Raw genomic sequence first — 9,499 nt, 5'->3', positions numbered from 1 at the left:
CCCTTGGAAGAGACGTGGAGGTTGCAGTAGCTTAACAAGACGGTTTTAATGCCCCTTGGAAGAGACGTGGAGGTTGCAGTAGCTTAACAAGATGGTTTTAATGCCCCTTGGAAGAGAAGTGGAGGTTACAGTAGCTTAACAAGACGGTTTTAATGCCCCTTGGAAGAATGGTGTAGGTCGCAGTGGAATTAAAAAACAATATCAATGCCCCTGGGAAAAGTGGTGGAGGTCGCAGTAGCGTAACAAGACGGTTTTAATGCCCCTTGGAAGAGACGTGGAGGTTGCTGTAGCTTAACAAAATGTTTTAAATGCCCCTTGGAAGAGCCATGCAGTGCAGCATCTTAAAAACATTATTCCCATTATTGGGGAGTGGGTCTCCCATAGTCTTTGCCTATGCCTTCCAAGCAAAAGCTGCCAAAAATTAGGAAGGAGGAGCTTGCAATGCTGGCATCACGGACCAAGGTCACCCTGGTGGTATAGTGGTGGTGGAGGCTGAGGATAAGGAGAAGAGAAAAATACAGCCGAAATGAGGAAGCGTATACGAATGTGTGGGTGTGAAGCGGTGCATGGGAATACACCTCACGAAATAACAAAGGGAATTTGACTTTATGTTACTCTGCTGTCATATGGTGGTGATGAGAAGTCTGGCCCAATCCAGCCCTTGTTCATTTTGATAAGGGTCAGCTTGTCAGCATTGTCAGTTGACTGGCGAGTGCGCTTATATGTTATAAATCCCCCAGCGGCACTAAAAACACGCTCCGATAACACGCTAGCGGCAGTGCAGGCCAGGTCCTCCAAGGCGTACAGAGCGAGTTCATTCCAAGTGTCCAGCTTGGATACCCAATAATTAAAAGGCACAGAGGAATCACAGAGGACGCTGGTACGGACGGCAAGGTACTCCCTCACCATCTTTTGAAACTTTCCACTCCTTAAGAGAGTACCCTGCGCCTCAGGGCCTGTAAGCTGGGCGGGTTTCAGAAAACTGTCCCAGAACATTGACAGTGTTCCCCTGCCTCTGCTGGATTGGAGTTGCGTCTCACTCGCCTGTAAGCCTTGGTTGGGCAACGAACTGTGACCTCTGCCGCTAGCGTGTTCAGATGGGAATTTTTTTAACAGTTCTGCAGCAAGGGCCTTCTGGTACTGCCTCAGTTTTGTAGACCTCTCCACCTCAGGAATAAGAGAGTGAAAATTCTCCTCACCAAGATAATGACTGACCATGCTCTCCTTCTCCTCCTTCTCCTCCTCCTCCCCCCTGTCCTTAGGCCACCGACGCTGAACCGACGGTATGAGAGTTGTACAGTTACTACCGTCTACAGCGCATGATACCAGCTCCTGTTCTTCCTCCTCCTCCTCTCTCTCATAGTCCCCCAATTCACGTTGGGATGAGATGAGGCTGGGCTGTGTGTAATAGCCCGCTACGGCTTCTTGATCCATCTCATCATACTCTGGATGCAATGCCTCCCCTTTAATTCTCTGCAGAGAGCGTTGCAAAAGACAGACAAGTAGGATGCTGACGCTAATGACGGCGTCATTGCCACTCACCATCTTGGTGGACCCCTCAAAGTTTGTCAGGATGGTACATATGTCAGACGTCCAGGTCCACTCCTGAGGTCTTATGTGTGGGGTCTGACCTGAATATCGACGGCCTTGTTGCAGCTGGTACTCAGCAACTACTCTCTTCTGCTCACAAATCCTTTGCAACATGTGGAGGGTAGAGTTCCAACGTGTGGGTACATCACACACCAGTCGATGTGCAAACGCTGCTGCAACACAGCAAGGGCGACGGAAGCTGTAGCCGACTTGCGAAAATGAGCTGACAGGCGGTGTACTTTGACGAGCAGATCTGGCAACTCAGGGTACAATTTAAGAAACTGCTGAACCACGAGGTTAAGCACATGAGCCAGGCATGGTACGTGTGTGATCTCGCCTCGCCTCAGAGCCGCCACCAGGTTACGGCCATTGTCACACACGACCATGCCTGGATGTAGGTTCTGCGGTCTCATCCACAGATCTGCCTGCTCTTTCACAGCTGTCCACAACTCACAAGCAGTGTGAGGTTTATCACCTAAGCTTATGAGTTTCAGCACAGCCTGTTGCCGCTTGGCTGAGGCAGTACTACAGTGCTTCCAGCTTGTAACTGATGTGGTGATATCTGTGATGGAGGCTGAACATAAGGAGGAGGAGGATGATGCGCAGGAGCTGTACACTGTGGGGGCAACTCTGACTATCATGGGGCCCGCAATCCTCGGTTTGGGAGGATGTGTTCTGTCCCAAGGTCCGACTGGGTCCCGGCTTCCACTATGTTTACCCATTGTGGCGTCAGGGAGATGTACCGTCCCTGGCCGCAAGCACTTGTCCACGTGTCCGTTGTCAGGTGGACTCTCCCAGTAACTGCGTTGTTGAGGGCACGGCAGATGTTTTGGGACACGTGCTTGTGTAGTGCGGGGATGGCACACCGGGCAAAATAGTGTCGGCTCAGGACCGAGTACCAAGGGACGGCCACCGCCATAAGGTTGCGGAAAGATTCTGTCTCCACCAGCCTAAAAGGCAGCATTTCCAATGCAATCAGTCATGAAATGTGCGAATTTAGGACTGTGGCCTGTGGGGCATTGGCTGCGAATTTGCTCTTTCGTTCAAAGGTCTGGGATATGGACAATTGAACGTTGCGGTGGGACGTGGATGTGGACGTTGATGCTGTTTCTTGAGAAACTGCAATAACAAGTGAAGACTGAGAGGAGGGGGCATCTTTGCATGCAGTATGGAAAGGGGATTGCCTTGCATGCACAACAGGGGGTTCTCTTACACGCACAACAACGTAAGAAGCAGTGGTGACACCCGCCGACAATGTTTGTGGACCCTGGGGTTCGCCCCACAAAGTCGGGTGCTTTGCTGACATGTGCCTGATCATGCTGGTGGTGGTTAGGCTGGTAGTTTTGTCACCCCTGCTGATTCTGGCCTGGCAGGTAGAGATGAGCGTTGTTCTACTCAAACTGTTCGCCAATCTCAAATTCGAGCTGTTTTGGGCGGTGTTCGAGCCGTTCGGCGAACACGAACGATTTGAGAAAAATTCGGCTGTTCGAGGTTATGTTCGATAACTGTTCGTGCACCAAAATCATAACTGGATTTTTTCTCAGTAATGATGAAAATTAATGTTAATACGCAGTTTGAGTGTACAGCGGGGTGGGGGGAGGGGCAGGGGATGGATCTCTGCAGGAATAATGAAGAACTCCATTTTTTTTTCTCTTTCCCGCATTTACAGTGGGGAGGTGCAATCTGTCAGCCTATCAGCAGCGCACACACGGAGCGAAGTGCTTTTTTTCACATAAGCAAGGGCATGTGTCATTGGCAGTGTATGTCACATGTCCTTGCCCTATAAGACCCAGCCATTTTCCCCGTCGCCACCATTTTCTCACTGCTGCAGCTGCGTGTTAGACGGCACCGCTGTTGCTGTGTGCGCTATACCTTGTTAATTTCAAGCCAATTTTCGCACAAATCTACAGATAGCTTGGGAGTAGGGAATAGTTGTGATTGCAGTCCTTTTAAGGACTAGGTTACAGCATTTCCTACGACTTTTATCAGGCAGGTCTGTGCTCTTAAATAGATAGATTGTGGGAGTAAAGACTAATTGTAATTGCAGTCCTTTTCAGGACGAGGTTACATCAGTTCCTATCAGCTTTTGCCAGGCAGGTCTGTGCCAGTGCTGTGCAAGTTTTTTTCACAGCATTTGGCTGAATCTAGCAAAGCTAATCCTTTTTGGCCTATTGCAGAGTGTGTTAGTCAGTGGAGTAGCCTATCTGTGTTGCAAGATATACCACCTGTTTATAGAACACCAATTTTTTTACTGCACCTAGTGAAGTAAAATTTTTTGGGCATATCATCATTCTATTAGTCCATCTATACTGACCTCCATCAGGTTGCAAATTGAATATAATTTTTTTCTGCATCTACTTCTGAAAAAATATTTGGGCTTCTAGCAGTGTGTGGGACTTGGTCTATTAGTCCATGTACACTGACCTCCATCAGGTTGCAAATTAAAAATAATTTTTATCTGCATCTAGCTCTGAAAAAATATTTGGGCTTCTAGCAGTGAGTGGGACTTGTTCTATTAGTCCATCTATACTGACCTCCATCAGGTTGCAAATTGAATATAATTTTTTTCTGCATCTAGCTCTGAAAAAATATTTGGGCTTCTAGCAGTGTGTGGGACTTTCTCTATTAGTCCATCTATACTGACCTCCATCAGGTTGCAAATTAAAAATAATTTTTATCTGCATCTAGCTCTGAAAAAATATTTGGGCTTCTAGCAGTGTGTGGGACTTTCTCTATTAGTCCATCTATACTGACCTCCATCAGGTTGCAAATTCAAAATAATTTTTTGTCTGCATCTAGCTCTGAAAAAATATTTGGCCTTCTAGCAGTGTGTGAGACTTTCTCTATTAGTCCATCTATACTGACCTCCATCAGGTTGCAAATTCAAAATAATTTTTATCTGCATCTACCTCTGAAAAAATATTTGGGCTTCTAGCTGTGTGTGGGACTTGTTCTATTAGTCCATCTATACTGACCTCCATCAGGTTGCAAATTGAATATAATTTTTTTCTGCATCTAGCTCTGAAAAAATATTTGGGCTTCTAGCAGTGTGTGGGACTGGGTCTATTAGTCCATCTATACTTACCTCCATCAGGTTGCAAACTGAATATAATTTTTTGTCTGCATCTAGCTCTGAAAAAATATTTGGGCTTCTAGCAGTGTGTGGGACTTGTTCTATTAGTCCATCTATACTGACCTCCATCAGGCTGCAAATTAAAAATAATTTTTATCTGCATCTAGCTCTGAAAAAATATTTGGGCTTCTAGCAGTGTGTGGGACTCATTGTATTAGGCCATCTATACCAAGCTCCACCAGCTTTGAAATTAATAATAATTTTTAGCTGCATCTAGCCCTGAAAATAATTTTTCCCAATAGTGGTAGCAATAGAAATATGGGGCGCGCGCCTGGCTAACAAAAATATACGCTTCATAATACAAAACACCAGCCTAGCGCACTGCATTAATAAGATGGCATCATCGTCTCTCCCAGTGCTAGGCCTACTACGCAGGCTAGCATTCCTGTGCCTAAAACACAATGTATGGATCCGCGCTAGCCACTATGCTGAGGGGTATAAAGCTGCTGCTAACGCTTTATAACAATTCAATTGGCAGATTTTCACAGAGCTCTTCCACAACGCCCACCCATCGGGCAACAGTTGCCCACCCTCCCTATGGGATCTAGTGGCGAATAGTTGATGCCATTAATCAGAGCGTCAGTTGCCCCGTCAACGTGGCAAGCATACGGTAAGGCATGGGAAGAGTGGACACGACTAGTAGCAGGCAGACGGGTTGACCAATGTGAACAAGCCAGATCACAAGTCACCATAGAATTTCTCCACCAGCTAATGATGAGGGGCATATCAGGGGCGTCAGCGCAGCGGTGTCTGACCGGAGTAGCATTTCACTTCCAACTACTGAATTGGGGAGATGTGACAAAGATTCATCATCAGACAATCCATAAAAGGGTGGAAAAGGGGTCAGCCAAGTCAGGAATGTAGACGTCCCGTCCCGTGTCACTAAAACTGATTTCTCACATCTTATCCCTAACACCATTAACATGACACTCACAATTTGAAGCAACACTAATGTCTACTGCATTTGTGATCGCCTTCTTCGGGGCGCTATGTATAAGCGAATTAGTCCCTCAATCCAAAATTACCACCAGTGGAGGCTTATTACACCAGGACGTAGTCATAGCCAATAATGCAATACGTCTACGCATACACCAATCGAAAACGGTTCCAGCGGGCAGGGGTACTTGGGTACTTCTACAACCCACAAACGGTACACTGAGTCGGGTAACAATAGTTAAAACATATCTAACCATCAGATCACAAAGTAATTTCTTCCTATCACACATTGATGGAATGCCATTATCAAGATACCTGTTCCAAGCTATATTTAATAAATGCATAACATCGGCAGGGAACCACCCCAAAGATTACGGGACACACTCATTCCGCATAGGTGCGGCCACGGAAGCAGCAAGAGCAGGACTGTCAGAAACGGAAGTTCAGAGGATAGGGAGATGGTGATCCACGTGTTTGGCGAGATACATAAGACCGGACTTGTTATCCTAACGTGGTTTTTTTCTTTTACAGGTGACGCTAAGCCAACAGTGTGAGTGATAGGCCACTCGTATATATATTGGGCACAAAAAAGGGCGAAAGTCCGCCCAGGCGGGAGGAAATTAGAGTTTCATAACACATATTTCAACTGGAGAGGTATTAGAGGCCTGCTATGGCCACAGGTACTAATGGAGGTAATCAAGGTAGGGAGAGAGGCAAGAGGTCCGGTCATCTTAGTTATACAGGCCGGGGGAAACAACCTAGGTCATCACAAGAGCGCATAACTAATGGCAATAATGAAACTAGACACTGAGCGCTTCAGAGAATTTTTCACAAAATTAGCTATAGTATGGTCAGAGATTGTGCCGATAGCGGTATGGCAAGGTGCGCGAGACATCACGGCCATCGAATGGACAAGGCGGGTAATAAATATTCGGATGGCAAAATTTAGAAGAGACAGAGGCGGTGTAGTGATACGACACCGACAACTGGAAGGAGATAAAGCAGGCCTCATACGGCCCGACGGTGTTCACTTAATAGATATTGGACTGGACATATTCCTGTCAGGACTCCAGGACGGAGTGGAACAAGCGTTAAGAGTGATGGGTGGGGGTCAGAGTCCTGCAGACGAGTACGCTGGATCCTTCGTGGCCTGGAAATAGAAAGGACATGTTGGAGAGTTACACTTGTTGGCCAACTTGCCGGAGTGGGGACCCAGGGCATGCTGCAACAAGCTGAATTATTTTAGAAATAAAATGCCTTTCTAATGGAATGAGTATAAAGAGTTAATAAAGCTGTGACCGATCCTCACCCATCCAGTTGTAAGAGTTACATTATTGTATTGTCCATGAAAGGGGGGCGGTAGGGGGGCTGAGCGTCTGGGTTTGGTTGGGGGTCCCCACAGTCTGCCTAGGCTAGATTCATTTAAAAATTCTTATTAGATACACAGGTGGTGCAGCTTGCTTCGCAGCTGGGCTACTACGCCCAAAGTATTGCCTAGGCTAGATGCAGTTAAAAATTCTAGGCTGACTAGCAGACACTGAAGATTTGGAGCAGACCTCTGAGTAAGCAGCTCTTCAGACTCAACCATCTGTGTTACCCCAAGCCATAGTGTATGTAGTTTCTTACAGTTAAAAGGGGGGGGGGGGTGCGACCCAACCCACCTGGAATTGACGATGCCAACGTCACGTAAGACACAGCAAGGGGACTCCCAAAATTGTGGCACAGACACCACTTAACCCTAGAACGCATACCTGTGGCCTTGCAGGCCCGCCCAGTTAATTGTTTTCTATTTTCTGCAAGATTACTTTAGTTAGAATTTTGAAACTCTAGGTATTCTTCATGTATATAGTTGTTTGTCATTTGAGTTTGAGTTATTCCATGTTATTTGCACACGGGCCTAAAGGGCCCCAGGTATGTGAAAGTGTGGAATTTTATGGTCATGCGTTCTAGGGTTAAGTGGCATCAATTGCCCCACTGTTGCTTAAAACGGTTGGTGAGGTGATTTTACCAAATCCCCAAGCTTTTAGTCTTCCAAGGATGACACAGGGGTAGAAATGTCCTTGTGAATCCATGATTTGTTCATCTTTATGAACGTGAGTCTTTCTACATTCTCAGTGGACAGCCGCGTGCGCTTATCTGTCAGCACACCACCAGCAGCGCTGAACACACGTTCAGAGAGAACGCTGGCTGCTTGGCATGACAAGATCTCCAAGGCGTGAGTGGCGAGCTCCGGCGATTTTTCCAGATTGGAATACCAAAATGAGCAAGGGTCCAGTGACACAGTCATGGCTTCGATGTTCACTTGGAGATTCTCCTGTACCATCCTCTCTAGGCATTGACTATGTGTCAGACTTCTTGTCTCCTGTGGCCTTGCAAAGGATGGGCTAAAAAAGTGGTGAAACGATTCCACAAAATTGCTGTTACCAGCAGATACTGTGTTACTGTTACTGTTTGAGTGATGAAGACTCGACAGTCCCACCGTTGGCAAGTTAGAACTGTGAGATTCACTACGTGCACCACTTGTGTTTTGTGGAAAAGCCCATGTAAGATTCTGCAACAGCGTCTGCAGATACTCCTGCATTCGTCAATACCTTTTTATGGCAGGAATTATTTCGGCAAATATACTTTTGTACCGGGGATCTAAGAGTGTGGCAACCCAGTAGTCGGGATTACTTCGAATTCTGACAATCCGGGGTCATGTTGCAGGTAGTGCAGCAAGAAGGCACTCATGTGTCTTGCGCATCCAGAAGGACCAAGTCCTTGTTGTGTTGGTAGCAAGGTAAGAATCATGCTTCCTTCCTCTGCCCTCTCCCTCCAACCTCGCACAGCAGAAATGTGATCAAGGTCTCCCTCATCTGATGAGTCTTCCATGCCCATCGCCAGTTCGTCCTCCACTTCTTCCTCGGCTCCTGCACCTTCCTCAACAGTTTGGCTGCTACCATGCGCCCTGGTTAATCCCTCTCCCCCACCCTCCTATGCCTGCCGCCTTGGTGCTGCCAACCGTCTGGACCTTGGAGATGTTATCCCTTCCGCATACGACTCCTCCTCTACTTCCTCCACCTCCTCTTGTCCCACCACCTGACTCTGAATTCTGTTTAATGTGTGCTCCAGCATGTAAATCACCGGAATAGTCATGCTGATAATGGCATCGCCGTCAGCACTAAACATCTTCGTCGCCATTTCAAAACTGTGCAGAAGGGTGCGTGGCGCCCCTGAGGGTTCAGTCGCCACAGAGTTACTGCATCTCACCCAGAGGTGTGGTATCTCACCCTCAGGTAAGGAAGGCGTATGGCTCGGGACCCTAACTCCTGCATCCAACACATACCCGCAGGGGGGGTAGGGCGAGATTGCTCCTAAGGGAGAGCACAGTCCCAGGTCCCTAGCTGGTTTGAGGGTCCTATGTAGTGGGTGCTTAGGGGAGCAGCTTAGGGGAGCACATGACAAGGAGAGTATAAATAGGAAGCCATCTTAGAAAGAGCAAGCCAGACAGAGGAGGAAAAGTGACAGGAGCAGAGACTAGGCATGAGCTCTGCTCCGGAGGCGGGCCTAGCCTGGGAGGCCCAGGACTGAAGGAGAGAAGAGAGGAGTGGGAGCTGGAAGGCTCCAGGAACCGAAGGGATCCTACGGATACGGGCCGTGCAGAAGGCCACCCGTACTCCCGCTGCTACCAGGAGGTAGAGGGGTCAGGCCAGATAAGGGGAACCGGTCCCTCAACTAGCGGAGAAACAGCAAGGCTCAACTAGAAACCGGAGTCTGCAGCATTTCATGTACTGCAGGCCAAAGTCCACACCAGTCTCACTAAGAAGGTAGCCACATAGGACCCAGGGGATGGAACACACG

This window comes from Phyllobates terribilis, unplaced genomic scaffold (assembly GCF_046119375.1).
Source record: "Phyllobates terribilis strain yellow unplaced genomic scaffold, ASM4611937v1 Scaffold_1__5_contigs__length_1240528914, whole genome shotgun sequence".
NCBI lineage: Eukaryota > Metazoa > Chordata > Amphibia > Anura > Dendrobatidae > Phyllobates > Phyllobates terribilis.
Note: the sequence above shows the minus strand (reverse complement) of the source record.